Here is a 13,004-nt window from a genome sequence, read left to right as displayed (position 1 = left end):
GGTGAGATGACAGGGGAGCACTGCAAACATGATGAAGATCAGAAGAAAGGTAATAAATTAAGGCACTTTTGCATTTTACAGCTGCTAAATAAGGTCCAGGGATAGACTTAAACAATAACAAAAGTATTTGCGTTCACAGATCATTATTTTTAAGACGTGGAAAAGGACCATTTTTCTTTCTGTTTTATTTTATCAGTGATTTCTCTGGCGTAAAAAGAAATATATTTTTTTAATAAAATTTTTATCACTAAAAACACCAGAAGAAGTTACTTCTCTCTCCTCCTTCATTTGAATTCTTGGAGTTTACATAATTTGATGTGTCCTAAGGGAGTGATTGGAATGACCTCTTTGAATGACATGCAAATAAATGTAACCAATATTTGATTGCTCTTCCTCCTATGTATTTAGCCTTTATTTAATTAGGCAATTCCTGGATATCTTTTTAATATGATTTTGTATATGTTGGAGAAAAAAGAAATCTTTCAATACTTTTCCTGTGTTGATGGATTTCAGAACGCACTTCCAAATAGCAAATTTTTTATTTATGGTACTTGATGATTCTTCAATGTCCTTGACATACCTATGTAGTGTCAGAATAGCAGAAACATATTTATTCAGTTCAAAGAATATAACACATTCCTATAAGAGCTCTCTAAATGATACAGAGGCTTTTACTGCTTGCTTGCGTGTTTAAGGTTCATCAACGCCATATTATCCCTTTGGGAATGCATAATATTGCCTTTAGCTTGTTTTTGAAGCAGATTGTGTTTTCTCTTTCTCGTATCTCGTTATAGTTTCAAGGATTAGGGCTATGTTTAATTATTTAGATGCAGTACTCATCAAAGAGATAGTTGAAATTTTTTACATAGTTATTCAGACAACTACCTGACAAAGACAATTTGTTGACAGCATTCAGTTTTAATTCAGTGTCAGCTCAATGTTACCTTTTAAAGTCAAATGCTAGAATAAGAAGTCAGGGGAAAAAAAAAAGAAAAAATATGGTTCTAAATGAATGAAATATTGAAAAAAACCCCCAAAAATAGACATATTGACATAGATTTCTGTTCTTCACTACATGTTTAACTTTATTATTCATTCAACTTATTAATGATAATCACAAATTATATTAAAATTACCATGTCCTTACCTCTTCTCTTAATTGTTACTAATAATTCTAACTCATTGAGTATGGAAACACATATGCTAGTAGAATTTGTTGCAACTATTAGTTATAATATTGGGAAGCTTTGAAAATCTATTGAGATCTATAGGCCTTCATTTATGTGCAAAACTCTTCTTGTTTACAGAATACACATTTTTTTGAAAACATGGTTATATATTTGCCAGTTCAAATGAAGGTACCAAGCTTTGTGTGCTTTTAAATTCTCTGTGTGAAAGTATTTCAAGTGTTGCAACTGGATTGTACTCACTTGAAAGTCACTTTCTCCTGCAGAAAATGTCTCTAGAGTTACTATAACATATTGTGTCAACAAAGTTAATAAGCATATTGTAATTAAATTTATAGGGAGATGTTTAGATCAATTAAATACAGTGCATCATAAATACACACTAAGCTTATGAGTAGGTTTTTTTTCACAAAAGCTTTCTTACAGGTTTACAAATGTCCGCTTTCTCCTTTCTTGAGATCTTAGTTATGAACAGATTTCTTAGGAAGCTTAAGATTTAGAATCACCAAAATTCTAACACTTTTCAGAGACTTAAGTTATAGACTAAAGAAAAATTGTTCCTTCAGAAAGGCTTACATTGGAAAATACAGTATTATCACCTGAAGGCAGGGTGCGAAACCACTTTATTTCCAGTAGGAATCTTGATGAACAGACTGCTCTTTCCTGCCTCTCTGCAAAGTTGAATGTAAAGAGCAAATTTTCTATCACTTCCTTTTATTTTCAGTTCACTACTTCCTCACAGAATTCTACAGTAATACTAAGTTGTGGCAGGATAAACCCACCCTGATAAGACATAAAATCCAATCAAGCTATCATGCAAGATAACTGCTGGAGCCAGGGTGTTGTCTTGATGTTAATTATGTAAAAACCACCCTGGTTCACCAGACTTCCAACACTCCCCCTGCTTTTTGAAGTCTTATTTGACAGATAAGCTGATAGCTGGCTTGTAAATGTGTGACTAGCAGTCAATCACTTTATACTATAAAAGTCCAGTCACCTCTCATGCAGTCAGGTTCTTCTAACATAACCCTTCTTGGAGTGTATGTGTGGAGATTCCTCCCTTGGCTGGGAATGCTCACCAAGGTTACTCCTTGAGGTTGAGAGAAAGAGATCTCCCCATAAGCATTGATATGGGTGAGTTACATCAAATCTCTACTTAATAATTATTTATTTTTTCTAGCTTTAATATAACTGCTTCAATAATTACTTTGTTACAGTGCACTATACTACTTCATACTATATTAATACTCTACTAGTAGGTAGAGAAAAAAGTTGTTCAATCTCACCTCTATAATTCCTTTAAATTTAAATCTTTAACACAGGCCGAGGCTAAAATTGTATTCAGCTGCATCTAGACTTCTCAGAGAAGGGGTTTAGAAAGCAAGGGAGTCCTTTCTGTATCTCAAGACTCACCAGCAAGGCTTTGCTTTTTGATAACTTTGTATCACTCCCACCCATGGTACAAGGGAATAGAAATCAGACAAGGTGCCTTAGTCCTGCAGTGAGTTTAGAGCACTTTAAAGTTCACAAAGGAGTATCCTTTCTACTTTATTTTTATTTTGATGTCATTAAATTCTTGCCTATACACTGACCTATTCCAGCCAAGGATATCCAAAGTAGTCTCACTTCCCTAGGCAGTGTGGTTTTAGGATTCCTTCCATCACAATTCAAATGGAAGCTAAAACTCCCCTGTCCTTGAGAAATGCTCCACTTGCTAGATCCTTATTGAAAAGGTGGAGTCATGGACTCCCAAAGCATTTTCCAAATAAAATCACAATTTTCAAATAAAATCCCTTCTCATCAGCAAATATTACAAAATTGTTAGTGTAGGTAGAGAAGGCAAATCCTTAGTCCCAGATTGTGTGAGGAAGTAAAGGGTGAGTTGGTACATGGAAAAAGCAGGCAGCCCACGAGATCAGTGCACATTATCCCCATGGGCAGTTCAGAGATCTTGTGCACAATGTCATCCAACTTGTGACTACCAAATGGTCTTACATGGGGGCACTGTTAAAAGTGAAGGAAGATGGTCTTCAGGCTATATCAAGCAGAAAGAAGATGAAGTTTTGGGGATTTGGTTTGCTGGTTTGTTTTTTTGTTTGTTTGTTTGTGTTTTTTTGGTTTTTTTGGGTTTTTTTTGTAGACAATTCCTGGTATTCCTTTCATTCCCTTTCTTCAAGAAAGATGATCAATTTCTCTAATACTACTGAAAAAATTATAAGAAATGCTGCTGGTCTTTTAAAGAAGAAAAATAAATAAAATTAATTCTAGTGGAGGGAGAAATAAAAACATTATAATAGACTGTATTAAATGCATTCCACAGGTGAATATAATGAAAAATATGTACATTCCTTTATTTTTCATTTACATTTTCATGTAAAGAAATTTTGCTTTAATCATGTTTCAGAAGTAAGAAAGAACTACACTTTATTATAAAAAACCCCTGCCATCTGGACCTAATATAGACCGATAATTTAATTGTCAAGAAATTGCAGCTTAAAAATACAACAGAAAAAAAAATATCAGATTTCAGAGACTGTTCTAGATTCTACAAAAAGTGAATAGATATATAAAATAAATTCATACTAGAACAGTTTTCTGTTTAGTTCATCTTGCTTCTGGACTATCACTGAAGTACGTTAAAAATCATCTGAGAATATAAGCTTTTGCAATGCACTTCATTATCTATGTTGATGTTAAGGGGTTTTCTGTAAGGCCTTTAAAGCCTTCAGTGTTTTGTTTAGGGAGAACAAACAGCTTTCAGCTGTAAGGAAAATAGTTCTACTTAGTTATGGTCTACTGGCTAGAGTTCTTTAATTTTGCTGTCCTCTAGAGAGTTTATAGTGAAAAAAAAAATTGTATTTCACTATAATAAAAACTGGTATCAATTTTTAGGTGAATAAGTAATTACATTGATGTAATATTAATAATATTTATCCATGTTTCCTATTTTGTCTCCTTGATACATTGTTAGGTTAAAAAAAAGGAGGGAAAAAATTATAAAAAGATATATATGGAACTGACCTATATGAGTTTTGCAGTTGCAAAGGTTTATAAACAGGCTTGTTTTATTCCAGAAACCCACAATAAATTACCTTTCATGAATAGCTTATGAATTTTGGTTGTTCTTTGGACTGAAAAGTGGGTCTAATAATACCCTTTCACCTGGACTTAATCTGAAGGGAGAAAGACTTTGTAGTATCTGTGCTCATTCACCTAAAGGAAACAAGTTACAGACAGAGCAGAATTTAACATTTGGCCTTGACCTTTATTCTGGAGAAAGGAGTTGTACTTCTGTACAGATTTAGACCAGTAGTTCTCTATCTTTATATCACTGTACCCTGACCCACATTTTATTTAAAGTAAGACAATATAATTAACCTAATTCTGTCAATTATTGGAAATAGCACTTAAATTCTTCATAACCACTTGCTTCTGTCATGAGGGAATCCATGTAATTTTGTTTGTATGATGAAATGTTTAACCATTTTCAAATCCAAGCATGCTTGTCCTAGGCCAGGTTTTATCTTGATTATGCTTCTACAATGACAGAAGTAGTTTCACAGGAGCTTGTAATTTATAATGCCATAACTGAGACAGTGTCCTTTGTCACATGTGTTTATCAACATACTTGTTAATGGCAATTGCATTTTCATTGTTCCCTGTCTCATTCTCCTTTCTCTGATCATCTAGTATTGACTCCTGATCCCTTGGCTCAGATCCCATCTCTATTAAGCCTTGTCCACTTGAGTTCAACATACTTATACCACTTTCTGGCAGACATACAAATGCCTCATTAGTTTTCTGGAGATGTATTCTGCTCCTACTAAAAGAGTTTTATATCTTATAGTCATGGCATTTTGTTATCTGGGTATAGCTTCCTTCTCATCTGTACTTTTTAGTTTAGTTCCTAGATGACTGCTTGCATCTAGAAATGTTATTTTATCTTGTTACTAAGTTATTCTATGAAACTGCATTTTTATAATATGAGGATCCTTTGATGGTCTGCTTTTTATTGGGATAATGATTTTGCATTTGAATAACAGCTTTGTAAAAGAGAATAGATCTTAGAGCACCTGTATATGAAAAACCATTAAAACCAAATACAGACAGAGGCAGTGATACTACTGATTTGTGGAAGACAATTTTTTTGCTTCTGCTTTTAAAGATTATAAAATTTAAAATATTTTACTATACTTAGTACTTTGCAATGTCCTTCTATTTCTCAGTTGTCTGACTATGTAATGTGGTTATTCTCTTGAGTTCCTTTCCTTGCCATTGCTTCTAGAAGTACTTGTTGCATCTTCAACTTCCTTCTCTGCATTCCTGCTGGTGTCTTGATACAAAATTAGATAACCAGCTGTTGTATTTTTTGAATTTGCCATGGCCACATGTAACATCAGTAATAGAAAGAATTAAAAAGACATTCTTAACATTAGCCAGGGTCAAATCTACAAACCGAACACTGATAAGCTTGCATCCAGGAAAATGTGAAAGAATCTCTTTATCAATAACACACCAGTTATAATTTTGGCTATTGCTGAACAGTGTTTGCACACCATCTTGGCCTTCTCCCTGTTCCACCCTCCACAAGAGACTGGGGTGAGCAATTGTTTGTGAGGGGACAAGGCACAACAGCTGACTCAAACTGACCAAAGAGATATTCCATATCATACAACTTAGTGCTGAGCAATAAAAGCTCAAGGAAAGGAGGAGGAAGGGGGGACATTCGTGGTTATGGTATTTGTCTTCCCAACAAATGTTTGATTACACATGTTGAGGCCCTGCTTCCCAGTAAATGTCTGAATATCTTTAGTGAGTGCTTCTTGCTTTGCTTGCATGCCCAGCTTTTGCTTTCACTGCTAAATTGTCTTTATCTCAATCCACAAGCCTTCTCTTCTTCCTCCTGTTTTCTCTCCATTTGACAGAACAGGGAAGTGAGAATGACTCAGGGTGAGTTTTAGCTACTGGTCAGGGTTAACCTACCACAATTATTTATCCTAACCTACTTACTCTTAAAATCAGCATAGAAATATGAAGAGATACTTATAAGACTTTTTATAGAAAAGTTAAAAATATTTTTCATCCCTATTTTTTATCTCTGGTACTAGAAATGAGCTAGTCCTTATAAAGATGCAATTAAACTTGGGTCTTGCTGGCTAAATTATTGGTTTGCATTAGGTTGGAATGGGGGGTGAGGTAAGAGAGGGATGGTGTGGCATTCTTTCTGTATCTCAGTAAGAAAGACCTGACAACAAATGGCTTAATGGTGCAAGGGGATTAAAACACTCGGGAGGTGCTTTCTCATAGGTATGAGGGTTAGTGGATTGTAGAATGTGGCAGGGGTACACATGAAATCAAAACATGTAGATCTCGTACAGAAATATACAGTCAGAACCTGCACTCATGGGTGAGGGGGTGAATTGGTAACTCATCTGGCCATTTGAGGAGCCAGGCCCATAACTCTCTCTGTGAATGAGGAGAGGGATTAGACTGTTGGTTGTTTCTTGGACTTTGTAAATGGCTAGTATCATGGTTGTATTACTGTTGTATTACTGATACTGATCCTGATGTATAATTCACTCACTGCTGGTTAATACATCAATAAGAAATCAATGAACCACCTTGTAATTTGGTTTAAACTACATGGGCAGTTTTTTACCATGGCTGTTCACTACAGAAAGCTCTCAGATGTGGGTACAAAATCTTCATGAGTACCATTTCTTTGTTTTGTTCTACTTTTTGCATATGGGATTTGGGTTAGTTCTTTTCTGTAGCATTTTTCACTGTTCTGTATTGCATACTTTAATATCTTGTACCAAAGAATCTAAACAAATATTATTCAAGTATAAAATTTATATATTAGTGAGTAAATATAAAATGCTCAAACCCTCATGTATCTGTCATCTTTTTCCAAGAAGTCAAGTGTGTGAGATTTCCTGTCAGCTACCTCCTGCTAAACCTATAGGATTTGTATTACTGATGCTGGTGCTAAATAAGAATGACAAGTACTTCTCTTTCTTCCACTGTGCATAAGATGATAATACTATAATACTTTTCACCTTCAAGGTCCCGGATAAGACACAGTTTTCTTGTTGGGCAGTCTGTTTAATTCTGTCATAATCAAGATGCTAAAATTGCTATCTATGTTATAAAAAAAAAAAAAGCATCAGATGTGGTGAGCTGACTAAGTATAAGCAGAAGCGTGGGTGGGTTAAGCAGTTAGTATAACGATTGCTGAAAAAATCTCACTCAATTTAGTGGACATATGCATGGAAGAATTTTGTGCACACTTTGGGAACTACTTATCAAACTAAAGAATTTCTTTAAAAAAAAGAAGATATAATAAAGGAGATGCAATAAAGAGAGAATGAAAAAGAAACCTGAAAAAAAGACAGCAAAACACAAGTATCACATCCATGTAGAATCCACTACTGCAGGTAACAAAACAGCTGTGTTCCCATCTATGGCTGCATCTGTTCAGTGCAGTCATGAACCAGATCAGTGTTGTCAGATAAGATCTTGATGTTGCAGGAAATGGTGAGAGTAGTAATCAGAGTGGTACAGTTTTCCTTGCCACTTCAGTTATCCCCAGTGTTTTACTTTTCCTTTGAAGGAACCAAAAGAGATTAAGGATTTGCCTCTTGTCATTATTTTATCCCTCATTTAGGCTTCCTTCTCTATGGATTTGTTTTGGTCCATTGATTTCCAATTCTTTTCTCCTTCACTAGTAAAAGATGATCATAATGCAATCATTTGTGATGTCAGTGCATTTTTTTGTGTAAAAGAATGCAGACTTTTGTCCTTCATTTCAGAAATGAGTTTATACAAAAGGATGAAATTTGCCAAAAATCTTTTAAGTACAGACCATGATTCAAATGGTTCCTAAGCAACTTAGTCATATTTCAAAATGTTACCCACAGTAATTAAATTAGAAGGGATCTGGCATATACGAGCATATTTCACAGAATTACAGAATATTCTGAGTAGGAAGGAACCTTTGTCTGACATTATTTTAATTGCTTAAGATTAATGTACACAATCCTGTAGTAAAAAGGGGAAGAATATTGCTACCTAGTGCTGAATGTTCCAATGTCTTTTTTTGTGTGTATTTGCAAAAATTTTGGTTATGTGGTTTTCTTTTCCTCTTTTGTGATTGAATCATATTGGAAAAAGAACCAGTCATTAATATGCTTCACAACCTATCTCCTCTGTCTGACTGTTAGGTGATGTATGAGTACATTTATCGAAGTAAAGAAAATTATTACTGTGAGGCTTTTCTTTAATGTTCCAAACATCTTGTGCTTTGGATAATGCCAATTGACAGTAAGGCCAAGATCTGTAAAGTTAAATCTTCTGTCTGCTAGCTTGGCATTTTGCAAAATGTGATATAATTTTTGCTACTTTTCTCACTTAGTCATCTAGTATGATATTTGCAAATTGTTAAATGATTTAAAAGTAATTAAAATGTAAATTAAGAGAAGTACTATCTTATGGGGAAAATCAGAGGACTACTGGGTGGGTTGTTTTTTTTTTTTTTGTCTTTAGGGCTGCAATTTTTAAGAATTTTTATCAGTCAGCTCTTCTGCACAGAATAAGTTTTGCAGTCAGCGTGGATGGCACCAAACACACTAAGGTGATAGAAGTCTCCTGGGTAAATAAGTTCAATAAGTTCACTTAGTTATAATCCAGATCTGTCAACTTCTGCATTAAAATTATAATTTACATAATTTACAGTTTGGTAATTTCATGTTTAAGTGACTCAAATTTCAATTAATTCGAAGTCAGTCTACAAAATGGTAAAAAAATTTTTGCCAAGTTGAAAATTGATTACAGAATAACTATAGTTCATTGTTTATCTCTTTAAAAATTAACAGGACACATAGAAATTAATATTAAAATAACTATCAAGATGCCTGCTTGCAACTCTAAATGCCCTAAAATGCTTAGAAGATTTTAGGCCATGCCTGTATGAGAAAGTATAGTTGCACAAAGGAGTGGATGTGTAGGGCTGGAATTTAAGGAACTGATGCTCGCGAGGACTTGTGAGGATTTCCTATGGACAAGATACAGTATGGTCCAATGAGACTCCTCTAGCCTGCGAGTTTAGTGCAGGAATCATGATCCTAGGTTGCATCTTCTGAGAAAGAAGTGATCAGGAGATTGCTTCACTGTAAAACCCAAGGAGAGCTGAGCTAGAGCTCTCCTGCGGCAACACCCTTGGGGTCTCAATAACCCCATGAACACTTTATCAGCCAGTTACACAGGTTTTTATGGCCTAGGGAGCCATTGCTCAGGTTTTCCCTAGCAGATATTTCTTGAGCTGTACCAGGAAACTCACAAGTACTACCAGAGAACAGAGAAAGATGATGGATGTCCCTGAAAGCCTCACAGACCCTGTCAGATACTACTCGAAAATATGAAAGATCTTATCCAGCATACAAGACTGGTGTCCTTGTATGTTTTTGTAAAATCTGCTTGATTTTATAGCTATTATTGGGAGTTTGGGGAGTGATGGCATTGAAAATACTGCCAAGTTTTTAATTGTGTTCATTCCAATGTTCTGTCTTAAACTATGCAAAACTCCCAGGAGTCAGCCATATTTTAGAAAATGTTGGCTGGCGTATGCTTGCTATTAAGTACAAGTGGATGATAGTAAAATTACCTATATATCTGTTAGACATGTGTTTAAGGACCTTTCTAATTTTGAAATTCGGGGTGTTTAGAATATTTTTTATGGAAATAGAATATAGTGACACTTGCCTGGTTTATCAGTATTTACAAGAGCTTTTCTGAAATAGTGCTTTCAAATATGCCTTAACTGTGCTAATATTGAACTTTCCATATGATTAATATGACATTTTTAACAAACAAATAATTGGCTTGTTTGCGATCAGACTATAATTTAGGTATTTACATGTGTCTTTTCTTGTCTGAGAATAACAGAATTTATGCTTGGATAGATCATCTATACAGTTCAACTTATTGACTATTAAAAAATTAGTGAGAATGACTGCAACATTGCATGGGGTTTTTTTCTCATCAAAGCAATACGTGAAGGAATTATTTTTGTATTACTTGAGATGTGAAAGTCACTTTGTATCTGATTGTTCTTATGATAGTTTAAGACAAATCAATGGACATTAGCAATAAATATCAGTCTAATAAAATATTTGTGTATGTGCTTGTGTGTGTAAGTAAACTTTTCCACCCTGGAAATAAAAATAAATGTTCAAAATACAGCTATTGCCAACAGTTATTATCCAGTAGCCTAAAGTATGAAATTCTCAAAAAATTATGCATGTATTCAGCTCTTCATTGTTTTTCTTAAACCAGCTCATGACAGAATTTTAAATAACTAAAGGCAATTTTCTGAAATCACTGACTGGGAGGTGAGGTGAGAGTAAGGGCAGTGCACATATAACAAGTTAGCAGATATTTTCAGGTTTTCTTTCACAACATAATAATAGTAATTTATACCAGGCAGAATGAGTTTTAATTGAACATCTTTCAAACTGCAGTACAGCGAGTAGCTTGGATTAATGTTAGCAAATGTGGAGAGCTTAATGTTCAGTTTCAGAGCGTGCAGTAACTTTCTGTTTTATCAACATGCCAGACTGGAGCTTAAAGCATATTTGGCATATTTACATATTCATAATGCACTGTTACTTTGCAGATTCTACAATGTCACATTGGCACTACATGGTGAGAAAATGCAAAAGCAAGTTAACATTATGGCTGTTTATAATCTCCAATATTTTTCCAATTGTCTTTATTTACAGATGGCTTCTTAGGCCAACAGTTTGCACAATAACTAATCAAACTAATTTGTTGCTGGCTCAGAATGTAATGCTTTGATTAGAAAATTTAGTTTCAGATCTATACTTCCCATATATAAACTAATTGTGGTACAATTTGTAATTACTTGTTTCTCCATGCAGTTCAAGTTGGCAGAATTATGGATGAATACTCTAGAGAGAAAAGAAAAAAGGCTTAGGTTCAGTGTTTAGAGTTTTGGAGTTATTCACTCCAGTAGACATACTGAAACCACAGATATCTGAATGGAAAGATGTTTATTCCATAGATATAGCCTATATCTAAGCCAAACATATTCATTCTAGTTCACTTATAAAAGCAGTAGCCTCTCTGTTTTGTCAGAGAGGATCCCCATTTTTTGTTCAAGGAAATTGGCTGTTTCAAGATCCATGTTGTACTTGGATATTTTGCTCACTGACTAAGGAATGCTGTGATTTATTTAAATAATGTGTCAATGCAATCCTTTGATTTGTTTTCAGTGAGCACATAGTGAAATGTACTGTTGTACTTACACTTATTTAAAATCACAGAGAAAAAACACACACGTGTGGTTTTTTTTACAGTTGTGTATATATATGTGTATATATATATGTGTACATATGCACGTTTCAAGAAAAAAAAAGGCATAGGATCGGTATCGTACTTACCTTCAAACAAATATGTTAATTTGAATTGAAATAGGCAAGATTCCTTGTTCTTGAGAAGTGCAGTGCATGTGAAAGCAATATAGTCTCTTGCCCTATTAGTTAAAGTCCAACATATTCTGTTCAGAGGAAGCAGTGGCTCCTCTGGACTGTGATTTGTCTCCCTTTCACTCTGTTAGATAGCTTCCTGCTTCCTTCTTTGTGTAAAACATGAAAGAAGAATATGTCCCACAGATACCTTCTTCGTGCTGAATGAAGTTTAAAGGTAGGTAAAAACGTGATCAGTATTGATAAATCTGCATTTAAATGGACAAACATAATTCTCATGTTCTCTCAGTAATCACATCATTTTTATAGCATTAAATCTACCATTATATATCCTTTCTTCACTATGTGATTCAATGTGAGCACTTCTTGGAACAATTAATATGTCATTATCTTTTTAAAGTATTAATTGCAGAAGAACCAAATGCATTTCTTTCAAGTATAGAATATTAAGAGCAGAAAATATTACTGTTAATCCTCTTCTGATTTCAAAATTTATGTGACAGTGAATGCAATTAGTCCATTTTCTCATTAATTTTCCTGAGAAAATATGCACAGGCATGAACAAGAAACAGACTTGACTTAATAAAAAATTATTTTAAACTAAGTTTATAAAAGTTTAAAGTAATGTTCCAGAATTTTAAAAAATCTTTCAAGTGGTTTAAATTTTCGTGTTTCTGTAGCTTTGCTCTTAATATAGCATAGAAGTAGCTCTGTCAGATTAAAAAAGGCAAATATAAATGTCTGATTAATTCATGTTTATTTTGATCACATCATGTTACATCAGACCAGAACAAAATAACACAAACTGACAGAAATGCAACTTAAACTACACTATTCACTTACAGTCAGAAGTATGAACTTTTGGAATGAAAATCAAATTGACTGAAAGTTCATCATCCCCTTCCCTTCATCTTCCTTCTCTTCTGTTTTCAAAGGTAAATACAAGTATGGTGGTGTTATTTGGGAAAAATTTTCTGGGAGAACCAAGTCACCCTGGAGAAAAGAGGCTGAACAGAAGAAGAACAAGGGAAAATATAGGACACTACATTGCCATTTGTCAAAAAACACTTTATATTCTGCAAAAGGCGTTCTAAAGATGATTATGAGTAGCTAAGCTTTGCTTTTGGCTTTATACTTCTAGTAATTTTTAAAATGTAGAGTTTGATAGGAATGACCATCTGTGGCATTCAAAGCCCATTAATTTTATTGCAGATATAAGTATGTACCAGCGACTTACGGAAGATGACTGTAGTCCAACTTAGGAAGACTGGCTTTTCAATTACTCTCAGATGTCTAAAAATATACCCTGACT

The sequence above is a fragment of the Manacus candei genome, unplaced genomic scaffold (assembly GCF_025592945.1).
Source record: "Manacus candei isolate 608988 ecotype Guabito, Panama unplaced genomic scaffold, ASM2559294v1 h1tg000049l, whole genome shotgun sequence".
Classification (NCBI taxonomy): Eukaryota; Metazoa; Chordata; class Aves; order Passeriformes; family Pipridae; genus Manacus; species Manacus candei.
The sequence above is the reverse complement of the archived record's forward strand: the minus strand, read 5'-3'. Positions refer to the sequence as shown.